Raw genomic sequence first — 19389 nt, forward strand, 5'->3', positions numbered from 1 at the left:
TCCTCTTTGTATATGTGTTGGTCTTCTGGCACGTGGTGTTTTCGGGTGTTTCGTCACCGTCCTTAAACTTGTTAAACCACCGCTGCACTGTCGGCGTTGTCACGACACCCTCACCAAAGGCCTGGGATATCATCTTCTGTCCCGCTACAGCGGCGTTTGACCTCCATTTGAACTCGTTCAGCATACATGCTCTTATGACGCTCTGTGGATGTCCCATGTTCCCTCTGTCTTTACGCAAGTTCACGGTGTGTCTGAATTGCCACAACCAGGTAGTATGTTGGATATACCCACACCAACAACTGACGTTCGCCTTATCTCCACTTGCATTCAACTCACAGTGTGAGGTCCAATTGAACACAGACCTCCACAAAAAGGGACACAACTTTCTTGGTTACCTTTATAGTTATGCACAAAAGTATAGCGTTTGGTCCCGGGCAGTAGTTCTTGATTAAGCATAATAAAAACTATATTGAATATAATGTATGGATAATAATAATAATAATAATAATAATAATAATAATAATAAGAAGAAGAAGAAGAAGAAGCTAAAATAGTGTTTTTAGTCTTCCAAAAGGAAACCAAAATTTTCCTTTCTTTCAGGCCTCAAAAACACTAGCAGCGACACTTTTTTTTGGCTTTGTACATTGTAGCTGGCCCCCCCTCAAAAACGACGGCCCCCCCCTATACAAACCTGCTGGCTACACCAGGTACTATACTACACCTGAGTAGTAGTATAGTAAGGCAGTAATGGTAGTAGTTGAGTAGTAGTAGTAATAATAGTATACTACTAGTAGTAGAGTAGCAGTAGTTCGGGTTAGGTTAGGGTAGTTTCAGGCAGCGAAATAGTCATATTTCAAGTCCCTTGTACATTAGTTTGCAACCCTGGAATAACGCCCTTATTGAAAGTTTAATAGAAATGAAAGCAACATCTTATTGCTGTATCTATGTTCACAGATGACATACACATTCTGTGCCTCCATAAATAAATTCCCTAAACATTTGTCTTTTGTTCTGAATTAACACCTTTTACCAGTAAATTGTAATTTTAAAAATGTCCACGTATTCTTAATCACGTTTCTGCCACTCCAAAACACTTACTAAACCTACAAGAGTTCATTTGGTACTAAAAGAAATTGATATATCATGAATGTCAGTACACTTATAAAATAGAACATAACTGAGGAAACTTGAAATTTCAATCTTGATATCAGTATCAGCGCGCAGCACGAAATGAGATTTTTTTTAAAAAATCCCGGCGTTCTTCCCGCCTTTGATGGGAGAAGCCGCAATTATTTATGCATTATTCAGTGCATTGTTTGTGTATAATCTTGTTCGTTTGTTGAATGTAAAACCAACTCACACAACCGCTGTAACAACATAATGTGTTTTTTATTGTCCACCAGTACACGAACAAATTCCAGGTATGTCTTAAATTATAATCCACCTTGGCATATTATCTCAGCCGTAATGCTGTCAACAGAGCTGCCTTGCTTATGGATACACTGCGCATGAAGTGCTCCAGGGTAATGACGACATTAAGTAACGTCATGTCCTGTTGCTCTGGTTGTGTCAACTTAAGAACTCCCGAGTATTAAAGGGTTCAAATTTGCTGGTGATGTGCTGACTCGAGCCACGTGTTGATGATATGAGTTAGTTTTAAGAGGCACTTTGACGTTAATGATGGTTATATAATTGGAAAAGGAATACTTTTAACTTTATTATATAAAATACACATTAGCATAATTTAATACATAAACGTAAACAAACACTTTTACGATCCAGCAATAAAGTTACAAAACTACGAAAGAATACATAATTTGAATTTTTAGACATAAATGAATTTATTATTTAGGACTGTCCTTCCGTGTGTTTATCGTTCTTGATGCGAACAAAACAGCTTTAAGCAATTAGAGAGAGAAAAAAAGAAAGAACAGATTAACAACATTGATGACAGTTTTTAATGGTAAATAATGTTTCTCAGTCAGTTAATATATCGATGAGTGGAAAATCTATACCAATCGATGATTAATAAACACTGATCTCTTTACAATACTAATTATCGCAATTCAAGTGTAAGTACACTCATCTTACGATAATACTGTATAAACAATTTCTGTGCAGTGCACTATGAAGAAAATAACATCTTGTTACTTTTTCACTTGAAATACGAAAAACACTATCTAACAACGTAAAAACCATGAAAAACAGAATTTTGGATATTTTTTGGAAATTAGTTCCTAATTTCTGGACGAATTTAGGAAATAACTACTAACACGAGTGCATACCCAGAAACTTTTCGTTGGGAGGAGTCCAAACTTTGGGGTCCAATCCAATTCAATCCTTAAATATACGACCCGCTCGGGAGAGTAATACTCCCGGAAGTACGTTTTTCCGCGCGCTACTCTAGACAGCTGTTTTACGCGCTATCCTAGCCAGTTGTTTTAAGTTGGTCACAATTTATATCATGAAGTACAAGGGGAACAAAACGACCATATATCATGGAGTACAAGGGCATAAGTACTACTACTACTTATCTGCATAAAAATAAATAAATCACTTTTTTAAGTATTATTTTCATATTATTTTAATTTAATAAGTGTTATAAAAATGTAAAAAAAAAAAAAAAACTTTCCTCGGTCGGGGTTTGAACTCGCGCCAAAAGAGGATTTTGTTACTAGCATACAGCGCTAGCCCACTCGACCACTGAGGCCGACAACAGCAAGCGTTTGTTGTCTGCTATTTGAATGCAACGTGGCAAGAAGTGGATAACGCCAACCAATCAGAAATGTGTTTCTCGTTTCTACTTCCTGGAGCATTACTCTCCCGAGCTAGTCCTTTAAATATAGCTGTCAAATGATCTCCATAGACCTTTCCTTTTCTTGCGAAGAACGTGCATTTCAACTAATAAAATGCATATACGAAAAAACTTATCCAAAGTTTTTTACACACGAAGGACTAAAAAATCGATTATTTAGTTAATATTTTTCAAAGTATATTTTAAAAATACTTTTTTTTAAAAAATACTCGACTAGGTTCCGAGAGCATCCGATCTGAATCCAATGGAAACTCAATGAGTAGAAGTTATTTGAACTCTACAGGAAAACTGATTTGACAACCCAAGGAGAGCTAACGAGCTATGGGAGCTAGTTCTCAATCCATGGGAAGAAGTGGCACAAAGACACTGATATATCGCCAGCTTAATTAAATCCCTACCAAGGCGACTAAGAGCCATAGTAGAAGCTGATGGAGACTAAACAATATTCTAATCTTGAATAAAGTCACAGACAAGAAAAAACAACAACAAAAGCTCCTTATAGAGCTGCGTACTTGCATCTATTTCTCTTGTAACTTGACTTCAATTGAGACTTACAATTTTCCAGCCCACTTCTACAACATATAACGATTATATTTACTAGTTTTTGTTAGACTCTATGGGCCTTATACAAAGTCGTTCTGACGCATGATTAGTGCCATACTAAAGAGTTCGACTAACATATTTTCTGCACTAGTCAAGCATTTAGTATGATGCTAATCATACGTCAAGATGACTTTGCATAAGGCGGAATGATTCTTGTAGGCAAGTTGTTAATGTTCTTGCTTTTAAAGCAATAGTTCTAGGTTCGATCCCAGGTAGGGTACTTTTTGATTTTACTAACAAGCAATATTTGTTTCGAAATCATTTGTGAATACAAATACACAAAATAATGACCCTAATAAGCACAAAGTTGGGAGGGAAAAGGACAACTTGATAAACCAGAACAAAGAAGCCATGTTGGTATAAATAATTTTTTTCACTGACATACTTGTCTATGGCCTGTAAGTATGTTTCGTCTAGTAAAGTCTTCCTGATGCAAAGCGAAAAGTAATTATAAATAACAAAATACATCACTGCTATGAAATGTCGCCAGCATGTATCCGTATATCCTAAACAAAATTATAATTCTCTATAATGTATACCGTTGACCAGAAATCAATATAGAGACTACCGAAATCTCAGTTCATTGCAAGAGAAAAAAAGATTATACTAAATATTTGAAATATATAATTGAACCCCTTCTCTCCCACTTAATATACGTATTTGAATTGAAATGAAATTAGGGGCACGGTGGCTCAGTGGTAGAGCGCTTATCTCTGGTTCGTCAGGTTCTTGGTTCCTTCTCTGGCCAAACAAGTTTGCAGTGGATAACATCGTGTCCGTGGGTTTTCTCGGAATACTCCCGTTTCCTCCCACTCTCTCATTTCACCAATTCTTCCATGATCATTCACTTGCCTCAATGATCGTCTCCTTTAGTCTAAACATCATAAACGTGGGACGTTAAATTGAAACTTAATTTTCATTTGAAATGAAATAATAAAAACCCAGCTCGACACAAGTCTAATGTACTAACTTTCAAAATTCATCTGAAACCGTTCAAATGCTTCTCCGTGATTGTGAAGAGAGACAATGTTGATATAGCTTTTGTATATTGAGAAAAATATTATAAAATTGCCCCCTGTTCCTGTCCCCTTACAAGCGGAATTTTCTGAAACGCTAGGCACGTACATTTATTTAAGGTTTCACTGCTTTAAAAAATTCAGTTTCTAAGGGAAGCATTTCTACATCCAAATTTCCTTTTAAAAATGTTCCAAATGTAAGGATTTGTTTAACATAGAGGTGTAAAATTTGGTAAATTAATTTTTAATTAAAAGTAAGAAAATATGTATTTCAGTGTTTCTAAAAATTCCACTTCTAAAGATGAAAACTAACTCATTTTTATAATATTCAAATTTCCTCTTTTTTATTAAAAAAAAATGACCAATTTAAGCATGCTTCAAGTTGGAGGCGTAAAATACGGTATATAAACTCTTAATTAAAAGTAAGGGAATAATTTTCGGAAACTTCTCTCTGAGGAAGAAAAGGGAAAAATCTATAAAATATTCAAATTTCTATTTCTTTATTTCTGAAAATGCTCAATATTGGGATTTGCTTAAGTTGGACGTGTGCTCCGCCTTACACAACCTATTGATTAAAAATACTTTGATACAGCGTGTAAAAAAGCGCACATTTTAAAGAAAAAAGGGACAATTTCTACAATATTCAATTATCTGGTTTTATATTTATTATTTCTTCCTGTACACAGAAAGGACACTTTTGTAGGTATTGACAACATTTAGTAACTGTTTATTTCCTTACACAATAATTTTCCTTGCCCACAGTCGATATTTTAGGTTTTGCTTTCGGGGAAGGGGGAGCAAGAATACAATATACATAAACTATGCATAGATTATTATACTATTGATTAAAATGTACAATATATAAACATCTCAAACTCAAGGAGGCGGGGAATTGCCCACGTGCCCTCCGGAAATGGCGCTCCAACTCGCGCGAATTATTAGAGAATTAAGGTCTTATGCGGAGTCGTTTTGACGTATGATTATTGTCGTACCAAAGGACTGACTACTGCAGGAAACATATGTTAGGCCGGCTGTACACTATAGGGTAGATCCTAGGAAATCTCTTACAATTTGTCCTAGAGTCCAAATCTCAACGTGTATGGCATCAGATCGCATGTCGTTTCTTGAGATCCTATGAGATTCTCTTGTTTAGAGCACGCTCTATTTCGGAAAGAAAAATGGTAAGATTTCGATTTAAGCGACATCAGGTGAGAGAAAGAGAAAACAAAACAAGTGAAAACTAGGGATGCGCACGAGACGAGTCGATACAGGATTTTCCTGACAAAATTCGAGTCGAGACACGGCTCTTCTAATAGAGAAATATACATTTTTCGAGTCGAGAATCACTTTTACAGCACATTTTCGAGACGAGAAAGCCACAAATCTTGTCTCGTGCGCATCCCTAGTGAAAACAACTGATGAGGTATGTTTGCCTGATCGTGCAGATTTACATTTGGCCGACCCCTCGAAATAATTGTTGAAAAATTATAATTTGTCATTAATTTCCTTCTTCTTTTTCCTAAATGATTTTCGCTGAGCGACATGAAAATATTTCACATGGCATAGATAAAATTGAAGGGGATCATCAAAAGCAATTGTTGAAAAACTACAATTCTTTTACAATTTGCGTATAAATACGGCGTCCGAATGTATAATATAAAACATGTAGGGGAAAACACAAACCAACCTGTGCTAGGTTGCCACTGAAAAACGCGAATGCTATCTAACACAGTCAGGCAGAGCGAAGATAGTGAAAACGGGTGGGTTTTAGCAATGATATGAGTTTGAATATCGCTTGTCATGGTATCATGGTACTAGCGCTCCACTTGTAAACATAAATTACAGCTTTCGTAAACTGTGCAGAAATACACAGATGGTGGAAATTATTATCACCGGTCATCTTTCATATGGAAATGTTTCGCAGAAGGGGCCCAGAAGTACGTAAAAAATACAAAATTTACAAGATAAATGGAAGATGCAAGTACGTAGACCTAACACAACCTAACACTATGAAACTAAGCTAACTTAAACTAACCTAATATTACTAGAAATAAGCGAAATTTTATCTTTTTTTCGTTTGGAAAATTGTGCTGGACTCCTATACTAATATAATGTAACATAACCTAACAGTAACTAACCTAAACTAATATGAACAGGAACTACCGAAATTGTAACATTTCTTAGAAAAAAAAAAATAGCTCCCCCTTCTGCTAAACATCGTCCCTCACTTATTTTATTCTTCGTAAAACACTTCTAATGACCCTACACTTGTAAAATAAAATACAGGTGTATTACGTTGCATTTAATTCTATCGCTTGTAGAAATTTGTTCTTTATAAATATGTCTTTTCATGAAAAGTATTGAATTTTACCTGTAAATCTTCTAAAATGTGGTGCGCGAGAAGTTCACCAGCACCATTCAGTCTTTTATGCTTGCTCGCTTTCTTTTTTTTTTCTTTTTTTTTTTTTTTAGAGGTATCCAATTTAACACCTGGTATTAATATCAGTATGATGTGCAGCGTAGTTAGCATAGGAATTCATCAATTTTGTACTTTTATTAAATAGAACTATTTCGTAATATTGAAAAACGTCATTCGGTCAGACAGGAATACTCTTCACGTGTATGGCACAAAACGTTAGGATTTCTAAAAGATATGTCATAACCTACGAGATATGTCATAACATTTTTCTAAAGATAAATCCTAAGATATTTCCTAAGATTTATCTCGTGTATAGCAGGCCTTAGTCGAACTCTTTACTATGGTACTAATCATGCATCAGAACGACTCTCCATAAAGCCCTTAGTTTCTAGGATGAACATCTTTCCGTTCAAGAGGAAACATAGGACCATGTTATAATGGAATTTAGTGTCCTTTTCAACACCAAGGTTATGCAAGACCTTGGACATATTGTTTAACGTGGAATCCGAACCACATGAGTTCCCGTCTGGAATCTAATATGAATCTTTCACACAGGAGTAAACACTAAAGACAAGAGAAGGAGTTGTGATTTTGTTTAATTTTAATACAAATTGACTAATGTCCTCCATTACATAGCTGTGATTATATATATATATATATATATATATATATATATATATATATATATATATATATATATATATATAAATTTATATATATATATATATATATATATATATATATATATTATAAATTTATATATATATATATATATATATATATATATATATATATATATATAAATTTATAAATTCCTTGCATTCAAACATGATGCTCTTGGTCAGTATACTTGCAAAAACTTTTTGCCTAGCCAGGATTCGAACCATATTAAACATTAGCACGCGAACCCATTACGTTATCTACTACAGAAAGAGCGCATGACTATTAGCATTTAACCTGTTGCTGTTCTGTAGACTGTGTGCTTTCCACAGACTTTAATCTTGTATTATATAGTATGCCAGTTTTTACTTTTTGTGTCATATTCTATAACTATTTTCTACATGCTGTCTGAATATTTACTTGGAGGTAATGTCCAAATGGTGTATTTCTAATAGAAAATACACATTGCTCTCTATGAGAACGGAGGAAAAGTAGATTTCCCTTGTAAGGAGATCCCAGAGACGTAAGAATGTAGGTTCAACTTTTTGGACGGTCTCTGGAAGGCAGCTCCACTTTTTCTAACCAGGAGTGTACAGAGCGCAGCAAAAAAACCTGCAACATGAGCAATATAGGTTTATTGTGAAAGTACGCGTAACAGCACAGGGAATCAACATAACGTCTAAATGCTAAGAATCACGCGAGGACAAACCTTGGCGTCCTCCCTGCACACTTATTTTGGAGCAAAAGACTTCGTCCTTTCACAAACTTACATGCTCATGTTGCAGGTTATTTGCTGCGGACTGTACAAGATGGTGGTCAATTTAATCGCAAATTATGAAATAATTATCGAGATTGTGTATATTTCTGCTGATGATCTGAAATGTTCTGGAAGTAACTTCCGAAACTGCACTCGTATTAACTTGCACATATGCATGAAGTAGATTACAAACAGGATAACTGTGATATATTAATTACAAGTTAACCGGTTATTGACACTGATGGTTACATTTTACACTACTTTTAACACTAATTTGAGTTTAGCGTATCTTGTAGTAGCGAGGCTATGTGAGACATGGGCCTCCAGCTTGACGTGGTATGCGAACCACATGAACTCCGGCCGAGAATCGAACCCAGGTCTCCCACACCAACGGCACGTACGCTAACTGCTTAGTCACGAGAGAGCTCCTGTAACATTCACGAGTCAACAAGAGTAAACTCCTTTAGATTCATTTTTTTTTTTTTTTAATATAGTATACTCAGTAAAGGTCACATTTATTAAAATTCAGTGGTGGAGAAACACCGTGTGCGTGGGTTTCCTCGCGGTTCTCCTGTTTCCTCCCACTTTCTTCATTCCACCATTTTACTCATTTATCATCCTCACCGTCTCCTTTAACCTAGCCGGCATAAGCATGGGACGTAAAACTCAATTTCATTTCATTTTTTTTCATTTATTAAGATTCAATATTACGTATGACAAATTTTTAACATTGAAATCAAATTATAGTGCATATATTAAGAAAATGTATTCATTAAAAAAAAAATACCTTAACACCAAACTAAGTAAGTTATTTTTAATCATGCTGACAGTAGTTATACTTATTACACCCAACAGCCATAATCAGTATGCTAAGAACTTAGTTTACATCTTCAAGTATTCGTGACCTTTCGATGTACACTAACGTGTTTCGGAAATTATCGTGCTTCGAGTAAGCGTTTAAATCTTCTGGACACGGGGTTTGACTTTCGTATTTAAAGTTTTTCCAGGTACACGAACTTTGTGGCGCTCTCTAAAGAGGGCAATGCCATCGCGGACTGACCGCGCACTCTGTGGCGTTTTTGAAAAGTTTTTCAAAATGTCTTAGGAGTGAAAAGTTAAGCGTTGCAATCTTGACATCTTTGCACCAACACGGTCGAGTGTTGATCAATAACACATGCGGATTTCTGAAACAACATCTATTTCAAAGTAATTTGTTTTCCCACTCCCTCTCCCGTTGTTGGGAAGGAGAACCGGAACCGGTTTCTGGTTTCAAAGCATGTGGTGAAGAAGACTGTGTGCAGTAAAAGTATACGAATGGCATGCGAATTGTTACGAACTTATGACTCTTGTAATGTTCCTGTGCCACCGCCCTAACGAGGAGGAGAGTGAGTGAGTCCAGCATGCTGTGTCCTGTTCAGAGAATGGTGGTGACTTCAGAATTCTTTTTTATTATAAAAGTCTTTCTTCGATGCATAGTGTCTGATAAACATCGAAAATTCGACTTGTAAAGGACAAAAAAAAAAAAAAAAAAAAAAAAAGGAAAAGAAGTGAATCAGCGACTATAGCGTCTGCACTAAAGAGCTTTTAGCTAGCAAAGAATGCTAGTACCCTAATAAAGCATTATGTACGTTGATCCCTTCTTTCTACCCTTCTATTGAACTGATATATGAATAAATAAATAAAGGAATAAATAAACAGTGATATTTTAGGAAGCAGGTTAGCAGACGGATCCCCATTACTTGCATCATAAGACCGTAGAATGTAAACAACACAATATACTTTGACTTATATATATATATATATATATATTAATCTACACTCAACTTTTTCCTATAAATTTCTCTTAGGTTATTCAATAGAGTGAAACTTTCGTTTTATTCATATTTTAATCCACATACGAGTACATTTTTCCTTTAAATTTCTTTGGAGCCCCAAGAGAGTAAAACTTTTATTTTACTTATTTTTCACCTATATTCAAATTTTTCTTTAATTTTCTTGGGAGCCCCAAGAAGTGAAACGTTATATATATATATATATATATATATATATATATATATATATATATATATATATATATATATATATATATATATATATATATATATATATATATATATATATATATATATATATATATATATTACCTGCATTCAGTCTGTTTCTTAGGTCCCCCAAGAGTATGAAGCGTTTACTTTATTTTTCACCTATATCCAAGGGAGTGAGACCCGAAGCTCATAGCTTGTTTAGCTTATACGGAAATCCAGCACTCTTTAGCTTTATTAGACAGATATTTGTTGTTTTATCCGTTATTTGGTGTAATATTGATTGACAATTAATTGCGTTTACTTTTAGGGAAGGTATGGATTATAAACCTTGACGGCCCTTGTACGGCTCATGCTAACAAGGTTCCTTAGTAATTATTTTTTACCTACCGTCGGGGGCCCCAACAAAGTGGGGCCCGGGGCGAGGGCACCGCTCGTCCTGCCCTTACGCCGCTACTGCCTATATGTGCAATATAAGTATGCGCACGAGACAAGATTTGTGGCTGTCTCGTCTTGAAAATGTGATGTAAAAGTGATGTCTCCACTCGAAAAATTTATATTTCTCTATTGGAAGAGCCGTGTCTCGACTCGAATTTTGTCAGGAAAATCCTGTCTCGGTTCGTCTCGTGTGCATCCCTAGTGCAATACTTACGTCAAGATGACAAGAATAGCGAAGGACCGAAATGCATGAAAGGTCCAGAGGCGTAGCCAGAAACTCGTGAAGGGGGGATTCGTAAAGCATATTCTCTCTCTCTCTCTCTCTCTCTCTCTCTATATATATATATATATATATATATATATATATATATATATATTATACCCAAACACTGTGGGGGTAAGACACCCCAGTCAGCTCTACGGGAGTTACAGGGGATGTATGTAGGGGAGACCGGGGTATTCACGAACACTTAAGCTTTGATTATAAATAACTCCTTTGTTTTTAGAGATAAAACATTAACATTTCTTGTGTATAGAAAGCTTGGAGCTTTTCCTTTCTACTAAAATGCAGAGGAAAGTCAAAAGTAACATTTTTCAATAAATTAGTGAGATGTTTGAAAAATGTTCCTATGTTCGGGATTGCCCCAGTGGTCGGGGTAATCCAGAACATACTGTTTACTTTAAACTTTCCTTTACGAAAGAAGGGAAATGCATTAAAATACATTAAAATTATACTGTAATTTAGTATTTAAATCTTTAATAGGAATTATAATTACAAACATAACTCAAATTAATGAGAAACGTGTCCAGACCTCATTATCTTTGAAATTATTACACATGAAAGTTAATACATACTAGGCTAAACAAATGCAATCTTATGAAATAAATTCAGAAATAACGGTACATTAAGGAAATTATTCATTAAAATGAAAACATTATTTTGAACTGTAGAAATCACATATATATATTTATGTTTTCTCCCAAAGACAGTATTCTTTATTAGTCCAGTGTTGAAATGCGGTTAATAGGCTGAACAAAATTAGCTAACTGCTAATGAATGCTACTAGGCTAAATAAATTTGTAAAACACTCTGTGAATCACACACACAGAAAAAATTGCAGCCTATAATGAAAGATCAGATATGTAAAATAGGATTACTGACTATGAAATAATGAAGTAATAATTCTAAAAATAATAAATATAGCAAACTATTCTAATTAACAAAGCTAATAACGCTCAATACCAAGACATGGTGTATTTCCCAAACCAATTTCATTAACTTATTACTTACATTTCAATAAGGAAAAACTAATTAAAATTTTTTCATAATTTATTTCACACCATTGGGCAATCCCGAACACTCCAGGTAATGGTGAACATTCTGTCTGTCGTTTCCCCATGAGGCGTCAATTTATTGTTAAAATTGAAACTAATTATTGACTGCATACTGGCTAGTAAGATTACAAAAAACTAATGCTCAAATATAAAGAAATATATAGCCTTATCTGTAATAATATAGATAAGAGAAGAGCCATGTTACTTTGCGCAGATTGTTGAATCAGTTTCATAGGTGAATCGACAAACACAACAAAACATCTTCCTGGTAATCCACTCAATTGACTGTTATCAAATGTATGCTACACTTGTCCAGGTCCCTCCGCTAGCATGCAGCAAAATCGTCTGTTTTCTTACAAGTTTCCTTCGGTGTAAACTTGGGTGTTCGGCATTACCTCAGTGTTCGAGAATACCCCGGTTTCTCCTATGCAGTCATGATTTCAGGGGGTGGTCCGGGGGGAATTTCCGTTTTATTCAAGTTTCCCCCCCTCTCTCTCTCTCTCTCTCTCTCTCTCTCTATATATATATATATATATATATATATATATATATATATATATATATATATATATATATATATATACACGAGGGTCACTACGGAAGTTTTGAGATACGCATTGTTGTGGTACAGTATTTGAATTCCAACAATTGCGTTCGGTAGTGGTATCCAGAGTGAAGAAGCGAAGAAAGTTTCAACTTGCCTCGCTTATCGGCGTGGCCGTATTGCCTTCACTTGTTTGTTAATATGAGCAGTATTCGGCTGTCTAGAATGGAGCTCGAAAGGGAACATTTTCGGGCAATGATCCTTTACGATTTCAAAAGTGGTTTGAACGAGACACAAAGCCTTGACCGTTTGCAGGGGGCATTTGGGGACCTCGCTCCTTCCCGTGCTACAATTTTTCGATGGTTTGGTGAATTCAGAAGAGGCCAGACATCGCTTAAAGATGAAGAGAGAGCTGGACGTCCGGCAATAGCTGTGTCAGATGAAAACATTGCCGCTGTGGAACAAATGATTCGAGAAAATCCTCGAACAACTTTCAAGGACATTGAATCTACAGTGAACATTGGATCGCCAGCAGTAACAAAAATTCTTCATGATCATCTTCGGCTCAGAAAGGTTTCATCTCGTTGGGTGCCTCACACTTTCACTGAACAGCAGAAGCGCATGCGTGTGGAATGGTGTGAAGAAATGCTTGCAAGATTTGATGGAGGCAATTCTCGACCATCTCTGACATTGTTACTGGTGATGAGACTTGGATCTATCAATTTGACTCTGAAAATAAACGCCAGTCTACAGTTTGGATCTTTTCAGACGAAAATCCACCCACGAAAGTGAAGCGATCGCAAAGTGTGGGGAAGAAGATGGTCGCAACTTTCTTCTCCAAATCTGGTCATGTTGCAACTGTTCCACTTGATGAACAAAGGACTGTTACTGCTCAGTGGTACACCACTGTTTGCCGAACAAAAGTGTTCCAGAGCTTCGGGAACGGCGACCAAGAACTGAATTGCGTGGGATCCTGCTTCATCATGACAACACGTCCGCACACACGGCCAACATCACAATTCAGTTTTTAGAATCTACGGAGGTCAAACGTATGACTCATCCGCCGTATAGCCCTGACCTGGCCCCGTGTGATTTTTTTCTGTTCCCCAGGATCAAAGATAGCATTCGTGGGAAGAGATTTTGCAGCCCTGAAGAAGCTGTAGTGGCTTACGAGAATGTACTTTCAACACTTGAAGAAAAAGACTGGCAACACTGCTTCCACAAATGGTTTTCGAGGATGCAAAAGTGTGTACAGTGTAATGGTGAATACTTTGAGAAAATGTGAGTGTTAAATTGATTTTAAGTATTAAGTTATTTCACATCTCAAAACTTTCGTAGTGACCCTCGTATATATAGAAACGCTTTCAAAGTCTTGAATGGTAAGACCAATTGGAAAACGACCATTAGGAAGACCTAGGCGCCAATGGGAGGACAATGTTAAGATGGATCTCGCAGAGATAGGAATACAAAGTAGAAACTGGATGCAGTTAGCTATACTGGATATAAGTCAGTGGAGAGCTTTTGTGAACGCGGCGTTGAACCTCTGGGTTTCATAGGCCAGAGAGTTATATATATCGATTTCCGATTGGTCTTCCATTCAAGACTTTGAAAATGTTTTTACTTTCTTCCATTCTAGCTACATGACCTGCTCACCTAAGCCTCCTAGACTTGACGACCCTAACAATGTACTCTTCACGATTAGATTTTTGGATGTTGCAAAGTTCACGAGTCTAACACCGTTGTCATTACTTTCCTTATGCTGACTTTCGTTCCTTATAATCGGTTTGAAAATATCCTCTCGTTCTATCTTCGCATTGAAATCCCCTAATAGAATTTTCACATGGTACCGCGGGAGTTGGTCAAATAAACGTTCCACTTAGTAAAAATTGTCTTTTATATCGTCATCTTTATCTTCAGTTGGAGCGTGTACAATTAAAACAATAATATCACACCACCGTCCCTTAAGAGTAATTAAAGAAAATCTTTGAGTAACAAATTCAACCCGTTTAATTGCTGGTAATATTCGTTTGTGGGCGAAAACCCTGTTCCTAACTGGTGATTTTTATTTCCTTCCCCGTAAAAGAACTTAAAATTTCCGGAATTCACAGCTCCATTTCCTTCCCACCTAACTTCCTGAACTCCTACTAGGTCAATTATGTATTTCTCTAATTCACTCGTTACGGATTTTAATGCGTAAAATATAAAGACTTCTAATATTTCAAGTTCCAAATCTCATGTCCATTTTCTTTTGCTGAGGTCGTGGCAAGTTATCAATCCCTGTCCGAGGCTTTTGTGAATATTTCTGAACAAGTGTTTATATATATATATATATATATATATATATATATATATATATATATATATATATATATATATATATATATATACAGGATAAGGTTGTTAGCCTTACCCAAACCCCCAAGCTGGAGGACCACTCCTAGTCGGCTGTCCGCGACTGCTTATTCAGTATATTCGCAGCTAACCTCTATATCTAGAGGCCTTCTCCTCGATCCGCAACCTGAGGACGCGCCATGCCGTGGTGACAGGAACCTACGTTACACGGATATATATATATATATATATATATATATATATATATATATAACAGGAAGTACTGAAAATTATCTTTTCCCACATTCTTTTCTTTCATGTAATGCACGTTGAGCGTTCGTAATGTATTCTGGGTCTCTGCAATGCATGTTGCGTGGTACCATGGGGTCAACAATCTCTGGCAACATGCATTCCTTAAAAAATCTTGACCATTTTGGAACCATTACATTGCTCCACAAATCTCCATTTCTCTCCACAACCTCAAGGTGCAATGGTGTGGCCTCATCAATATAGACAACGAGGTAACACTTACTGATCTCTGAAATGTTTAACTGTCCTTGGATCTGGTAATAACAATCACTGTTCCGTTTTAGCCTCAAGCTACCCTCACCGGAGATCTCTAGGAACAAACCCTTCCTCCGTCTTATTTCTTCTTCCATATTTTTGCCTCTAAGGGAAGGAAGACATTTTACCTCCACTAGGGCATTCTCTTCTACAATAAAACCTGAAGAATACAAGAATAGGATAAAGGATTAAGCACAGATTCATACGAATTGTAAATCATGTATGTGTTACAAGCAGCACTTTCGTAGTTATAAAAATAGCTGATTGAACAAGTTTTGTGAACGTTTAATTTCTAATTACTAATTACTTACTTCCCCTAGTACAGTAGAACGGCTGAATAGGCTTTGATAAGAATGTAAAGAGATGCCCATCCTCTCTAGGACATCCTCGCCCCCACACGATATTATAATCACCACAACCAAATATATCGGCAGTTTGGAGTTACCTCTGTCGTATCTTGCGGTTTTTCGTTGCCCTCCTCCTAACCCCCACTCCCACCCCCCACCAACACAAGTTTTGGAGCTATATGCATTGATATGAAGCGTAATCCCGTGAAGGAAGACGGACAGCGGTGAAAGAATTCGTTGCGCTGAACGAAAAGTTGTCTGACAAGCGAGTGCTTCCTGTCGAGCCACGGTGAGAGAGAAAATATTTTCTGGGCAACTTCAGGTATATTCGTATGCCATGAAAAGCGCCGAACATCATGAGTAGATGACTTACTGATTCACAAATATGACGGCCACAAAAAGAAAGAAAAAAAACTACCGCGAACCTAGTGTCGGTCGTGGTTTGTGGAGAACGGAAGGGGCATAACATCCAATATATTGTTTTGTATGAATATGTTAAATTAATGTTTGATATAGGAGGAAAAGTTAACTAGAAAACTTTATGTAAAGTCTATATTATTATGTAAAAGGTATCCATATTTGGTCTATACGGTATAATCTAGAAGAGAAAAATGTACTGTTGCAAAATCAGGCAATAACTATCTATAACCTAAGTTCATGAAAAGAGTAAGGGAAAAGAAACAAAACCATTTAGATAGGAACTGGCCACAAGAGACATGTCACGTGGATAATGCATATATAAACCAGGGATCTCCACAAAGTGAGGCTCCTTCTGCCCTGGTCAGTAGTGCGTAGTAAAGCCAAGATGAGGTCCCTACTGCAAGTATGACTGTTTTTCTCTAGTGGCTGGCACGAATTAATCTGGAAATTTTCAGAAAGGAAATGAGGATGTTTTCCCAAGATGAGGTCCCTACTGCAAGTATGACTGTTTTTCTCTAGTGGCTGGCACGAATTAATCTGGAAATTTTCAGAAAGGAAATGAGGATGTTTTCACAAGCTTACCAGAAGTGTTACAACAGGAGAGCTGAAGCTCTCAACCCTGTTCGCCACTGTCTTTTATACACAGTAGCTTCCCAGTTGCATCACGATTCTGGGTGGGCACCGTTCTAGACCATCTCGCTTTGGCAGAGCCAGGAATCGAACCTGGGATCCCACGACCAGCAGTCAGAAACGGTAACCACTAGATATATATGGTAAAGTATGTGCCCTCCCGAGGAAGATGCCTGAATTCAACACTGTTCCCACTACGTCTGGGAAAGTAGCTTACACGCATAAAGTATAAAAAATATGCATTAAGTAAACGCATAAAGTAAACAATATGAAATGCATTAATAGGAAAGACAAATCATGGACAATAAACGGCTCCAGTATTTGCAAAGGATTGTATGACCAGATTAGGGCCGCTGCATGTTTATCATCATATAAAAATAATTGCAAGAAGTCAGAAAACTTACCATCAGGACTTGCTCCCAAGAAACCATGTTGGAGATCAATAATTAGTCCTCTTTTTTCTATTGTCCATCCCTTTTCATATGCAAGCCTTTGAAGAGCCACATCTTCGTTATTTTTGCCATATTCAATAGCTGTCGTCCAAATATTTTTTTTGGTAAAGTATTTGCTTTACAAGTGCGTGGCATGGCGTACTATCTTTTCGCTTCATCACCTTTCCAAACATCGAGGCAGTGAGTCTGTTACGCCGATGTTGCTCATATATCAAATTTCCATGCTGTCCTCTGGATGAAGATTCGATTGCTGCTCTCTCATCGGCAGTAATCTAAAATACAATGAAAAGAGTTTTATACGCACACCCAAGTAGACCTTGTGTACAAAGTATAACACTGAAAATCTGCATAATTTTAGAAAGGAAAATACAGGAAAGAAGGGTCGGTCCTGGAAGGAAGGCCTTTGTCTTTTGTTCGAAATTCCCTCTGAGGGGTCGCCGCCACTCTCGCAAATGCACAAATAAATAAATAAATAAATAAATAAATAGAAACAAGAAAAATAAGCCCTGAATAAATCCTAGTAAAACCCAATGAAACCTGGCTAAATCTGAATGAAAACGATTAGCAACAAACCTCGTAGTCTATTTTTGATTTTATCTTCTTGAAAAGGAAAGAATTGATCATGATATGAAGTAATCTGGACTACCTCCTGTTGCTTGAACGAAAACCCAGAATTATACAGTATTGGCGGCCAAAACAAAGCAGATATCAAATATATGCATATCTGAGGGATGGAGGTCAGCGGCAGAACGCGAGTGTGGTATCCGAGGATCCTGGGATCGATCCCAGAGGCCGCCCAACCTGTCATCAGTTATCATGATATTTTGGCTATTTCTTTTCGCAGGGAAATTGCAGATCACATAAATATTTCTATTATTATTATTATTATTATTATTATTATTATTATCTGCTGCAGGTGAATAATGGGCATTTTTAAAAAACGCTACAACTTGAAAGAAAACTGCGTTCTTACGTGTCCTGAAGCAAGGCAATTTCAGGAAATTAATTTGTACTCAAACAAAGCAGTGTTGATACTCCTACCACTACAACTACTAATAATAGACGTAGTAATGGATTACTTACTGTAAATGAAGAGAGTTTCCCTTCGCATACCGTATGAAGAGATGGCGGTGACATTGGTGGCTTCTCTGCATTTGGCCCATAGTCTTTGTTATTCTCCGGCTGTAACTCCAGTTTTCTTCTAACTCTCCGTGATGTGGATTTAGACTGCCGGTCTCTGTCTCTAGTGGCTTTTCTCTTCTTCATGAATTTTTGGAAGTACGTCCCAGGACTCTTTTTTGTTGCAGATTTCCATGGACTGTAATGCCACATGGCTTTTTTTTTTTTTTTTTTTTTTTTTTGTAAGCTAGTCCAGCAATATAGCATCTACGTTGAAATGAACCTCTTTTTGTTAAATTCAATCTCTTTCCTCCATTGAACTTGCACAGTAAGCTCATAAACAGTTCGGCTCTATTAGTAGTTTCGTTTGGCACCAATCTATCAGCTTTGCGCACTAATTGCTGCACCGCTGCTATGATATGGTAATACAGACCAGATGCTTCGAGAACAGGCAACATATCAATGTCTTCTTTCTCATTTCTACAGAAATATTCTTTACATTTCTCGTGCCTTCCAAAAACATGCGATGGACCATTTTTTAAATCATCACGGAGTTCTTCAACAGTATGGTTATTTTTGGCGTTGTAGGTGATGGCTCCTCGAGCAGCTGCCGTTAAACGAGGAATTTTATTCCTCAAGATTGCTCTACTTTCAGGGGAAAAACTAATTTGAGAGCGAAGTTTGTGCAGGGTACTCGTGTAATTCCTGACACAATGATTGGCACACTCTACTTTGGTTACACAGCGCCCGTACGGAACTCTTTCAATAATTCTTGCATGAACACTTGAGTCCCCATCCGCAATGAATTTCTTATAACGAACGCCATGCATTTCTTCGCTCCTTTGGAAAGCTTCAACTATAATGTCAGCTTCCATTGACGAGGAAGATGAAGACCAA

General features: G+C 36.7%; 1 long non-coding RNA gene across 1 annotated transcript; it reads right to left on the reverse strand.

Moving 5' to 3' along the window:
* Nucleotides 1-15034: 15034 nt before the first annotated feature.
* Nucleotides 15035-19389, reverse strand: LOC145687666 (uncharacterized). The gene is made up of 3 exons (XR_014131705.1): nucleotides 18457-19389; nucleotides 17326-17645; nucleotides 15035-15684 (listed from the first exon to the last, which is right to left on the reverse strand). It is a non-coding gene; the product is annotated as an uncharacterized LOC145687666 (long non-coding RNA).

Source organism: Thermobia domestica, chromosome 6 (genome assembly GCF_964235325.1).
Source record: "Thermobia domestica chromosome 6, izTheDome1.hap1.1, whole genome shotgun sequence".
NCBI lineage: Eukaryota > Metazoa > Arthropoda > Insecta > Zygentoma > Lepismatidae > Thermobia > Thermobia domestica.